Below are 4,491 nucleotides of genomic sequence, written 5' to 3' on the forward strand. Positions count from 1 at the left end.
CAGAGTTACAGTCACATAGAGGACAGAGTTACAGTCACATAGAGACAGAGTTACAGTTACATAGAGACAGAGTTACAGTTACATAGAGACAGAGTTACAGTTACATAGAGACAGAGTTACAGTTACATAGAGACAGAGTTACAGTCACAGACAGAATCATATCTACCAAGTAACTGTGATGTTGATCTCTTCACTTCTCTCTCCAGATCTTTCACACCAGTAAACTCCAGAATCTGAGAGGGAGTGGGATTGAGATGATGCAGTTAGAACCTACAATCCTCCCAAAGTCTTGATCACCATCACCACACTGTCCAGTCCCTCCTCTTGTTGTCCTCTTCACCGTCCCTCCATCAGCCTGTCTGTCCGTCTCCATCACAGCTCAGAGTCAGTGGAGACTCTATGCTGAAGAACTGCTGAAGGTCTGGACTGACTCTCAGAGAGACTGAAGGACACACAGACAGATTATTAGAGTCACTGCAGTCACTTATTTGGAGGAAGATGACGGTTTGGGTTGAATGTCATCGTCATGGTTACAGTAAAAAGCAGGTGGTTAGGATCAGTGATCTGTGCTGTTCAACAGGTTTTAAGGACTGATGGTTGTTGTTGGGAGCTGGAACTCACCTGCTGAATCAGTGGGACCAGACAGCAGCAGCACAGACACACCTGCAGCAGGAGGACAGGGTTACTACAGGTCAGAGGTTACTACAGGTCACTACAGGTCAGAGGTTACTACAGGTCAGAGGTTACTATAGGTCAGAGGTTACTACAGGTCACTACAGGTTAGAGGTTACTACAGGTTACTACAGGTCAGAGGTTTACTACAGGTCACTACAGGTCAGAGGTTACTACAGGTCAGAGGTTACTATAGGTCAGAGGTACTACAGGTCACTACAGGTCAGAGGTTACTACAGGTCACTACAGGTCAGAGGTTACTACAGGTCAGAGGTTACTACAGGTCACTACAGGTCAGAGGTTACTACAGGTCAGAGGTCACTACACGTCACTACAGGTCAGAGGTTACTACAGGTTACTACAGGTCAGAGGTTACTACAGGTCACTACAGGTCAGAGGTCACTACACGTCAGAGATTACTACAGGTCAGAGGTTACTACAGGTCACTACAGGTCAGAGGTTACTACAGGTCAGAGGTTACTACAGGTCACTACAGGTCAGAGGTCACTACAGGTCAGAGGTTACTACAGGTCACTACAGGTCAGAGGTTACTACAGGTTACTACAGGTCACTACAGGTCAGAGGTCACTACACGTCAGAGATTACTACAGGTCAGAGGTTACTACAGGTCAGAGGTTACTACAGGTCAGAGGTTACTACAAGTCACTACAGGTCAGAGGTCACTACACGTCAGAGATTACTACAGGTCAGAGGTTACTACAGGTCAGAGGTCACTACAGGTCACTACAGGTCAGAGGTCACTACAGGTCAGAGGTTACTACAGGTCAGAGGTTACTACAGGTCAGAGGTTACTACAAGTCACTAGAGGTCAGAGGTCACTACACGTCAGAGGTCAGCACATAAGACATTAGTGAATTTAAGACCTTTGGATGCAGTTTTCATCATAATACATTAATTTCTCAGAATTGGTTTAAGACCCTTTTTTTTCTGTTCACATCACAGAAACGTTATAAATGATCTTCACTCAGATACTATAACGGACTTTACTGCAACACAGCTGTTCATAAAGGCTGCTGCTGCTTAAGCACCCATGGGTGAAGTTCTGTTTGGATTAGTTTTTACCTTTTTTAAGCTTAATGTTCCAGGTTATGGTTTCTATTTTTCTCCAACGTATGATGCTACGTATGCTGCTCACTCAGCTCAAACTTCATTTATTTTATTATACAGGAACATTTAACAATTGATCTCAGAATGAAAACAGATAATAACTTTGTGTTAAACTCAGTAGCGGCTGGCCAATAGAGGGCGATAGGGCGCCGTCCTCCCGAATGTGTTTTTTATTTTTATTTTAAAATGAAAAAATGAAAATGAACAATAATCACTTATTTTAAGTAAATTGTGTGTTTAAATTCGCAACAACATATCATATATAAAATATAAATCATAATTTTCGGAGTAAAAAGCTCCGTGCTGAGTGGCCAGTCAGTGCAGCAGCAGCCAATCACTGACAAGAGATTCGCACATAGCAACAAGAATTCATCCAATCAGCGTCGTGGGTTCTGATGCCTGAAGGGCCATAAAGATATCGCCCTAAGGGTGAGAGAGTGGGATTACTGGTGACATTGCTGCTGTGATGTGATGTCTCTGCCACAAGGGGGCACTGCTGTAACACTCAACAGCTGCTGTAACACTCAACAGCTTTGTGTGTAAACATGTGTAAACCTAATAAGTTATTTGTTTCCAATTTGGTTCTAAACTTGTGTTTGTGCAATATGCTATTTATGTTTTGTATAAGAATGCCTCAAGTTATTAATATCGGTATTAAATAATGACTATTTCACAGAGCACTGGTATCCAGCTGTTTATGTTCAGTTGTTTTGGGATGGTTATTGAAACTGAGTTAATAGGCTTTATGCACAGCTCCACTACTTCCTGAACTCAATACAGCTCCTTTATTTCAATGGTCAGAGTTGAGTTCAGGAAGTAGTGGAGCTGTGCATAAAGCATTACTAAGCAGGGTTTGATCACCTTAACTAGACTCACATATGAATCATATTCTATATTAACCCACAGATACAAACAAGGCCGTACGCATGCTGGCAAGATCCATTAAGGAAAAAGAGGCTCTAAGCTCCAGTCCAGCTGTAAGAGTTCAGAGTGATTTACTGTTAACAGACTCAGGAGAGATACACGGTGCATTCAGGGATTTACATCAAGTTCTGTTAATCTGAGTCTCACGTTGAAAAGAAGGAACTTAACACTGAGAGCTTAAAGGTCTCGTCTTTCTGTCAGCGCTTCAACTTCCTGCACTTTCAAAGGCCACATGAAGTGGACACGATGAGCTCAGACAGGTGAACACACACCTGAACACACACCTGAACACACACCTGAACACACACCTGAACACACACCATCCTACCTGATAAACGAGTGAAGGAGTGAATGTGTTGGACTCACCGAGCAGCAGACACACAGTTGAACTCTTCATGTCTGGATGAGGAGTGGCAACAACTTCTGCTTTTCTTCTTTCTAAACTCAGAACAATAACAAGACTTTTCTTCCAATTTCCTGATTTCTTAGTTTGTCTTCAGCGGTTTGAACGCTGACGCCAGATCAGATCAGACTGTCACAACTCATGTTCCTGTTTTTGGGGCCTTGATGTATTTCATCATCTCACAAACTTCAACTGATCGGCTGAAGAAACAACAGAAACTTTCATCAGTATTTAATCAGCTGAGATCAGAAACCATCATTCTCTTCTTCCTCTGTGTTTATGGAGCTTTATTAATATTAATATTAATATTAATATTAATATTCATGTGTTTCATGTGTGTCTGAAGCACCATCACACTTCCTGCGGTGAGCTGAGGTCACTTCCTGTCCTCGAGGCGTCGCCGCCTCAGGTCCAACGCTGACCCTCGTGTCCTCAATCATTTTATATTTAGTTTTAAATCAATGTTCAGAGTCAGGTCGTCTTCACACTGACTGAATAAACATGAATCTGCCGCCTCATCCTCACCTTCACCCTCATCCTCACCCTCACCCTCACCCTTACCCTCATCCTCACCCACACCCTCATCCTCACCCTCACCTTCACCCTCATCCTCACCCTCATCCTCACCCACACCCTCACCCTCACCCTCACCCTTACCCTCATCCTCATCCTCACCCTCATCCTTACCCTCATCCTCACCCTCACCCTCACCCTCACCCACACCCTCATCCTCACCTTCACCTTCACCCTCATCCTCACCCTCACCCTTACCCTCATCCTCACCCACACCCTCACCCTCACCCTTACCCTCATCCTCACCCTCATCCTCACCCTCACCCTCACCCACACCCTCACCCTCATCCTCACCCTCACCCTCATCCTCACCCTCACCCTCATCCTCACCCTTACCCTCATCCTCACCCTCACCCTTACCCTCATCCTCACCCTTACCCTTACCCTCATCCTCACCCTCACCCTCATCCTCACCCTCACCCTCACCCTCACCCGCAAACAGGAAACTATATTTAAATTTAATCTGTTTCCTAATTTTTAATGATTCTGTTAAAGAAGAAAAAAGGGAAACTTAACATTGACTCTGATATACACTAACTGATCTGTGAGAGGACATGACACACACACATATACACACACACATACACACATATACACACACCCACATATATATACACACACACACACAGACACACACACAGATTTTTTATTCTTTGTCTTTAACTCAGAAAGTTTTGTTTTTCAGCACTTTGACTGTTTTTAATGATCTTTATGAATAAATCTGATTTGATATTTAATTCAGTTAAATGTGATCATGATTAGTTCAGACCTTCATCATCGGTGCTCAACCC

General features: G+C 43.6%; 1 long non-coding RNA gene across 1 annotated transcript; it reads right to left on the minus strand.

The window, feature by feature from the left end:
* Positions 1-335: 335 nt before the first annotated feature.
* Positions 336-3,129, minus strand: LOC133998930 (uncharacterized). Its single transcript, XR_009927363.1, has 3 exons — positions 3,091-3,129; positions 622-663; positions 336-442 (listed from the first exon to the last, which is right to left on the minus strand). It is a non-coding gene; the product is annotated as an uncharacterized LOC133998930 (long non-coding RNA).
* Between the last annotated feature and the right edge of the window lie 1,362 nt (positions 3,130-4,491).

This window comes from Scomber scombrus, chromosome 18, assembly GCF_963691925.1.
Source record: "Scomber scombrus chromosome 18, fScoSco1.1, whole genome shotgun sequence".
In the NCBI taxonomy this organism is placed as follows: domain Eukaryota; kingdom Metazoa; phylum Chordata; class Actinopteri; order Scombriformes; family Scombridae; genus Scomber; species Scomber scombrus.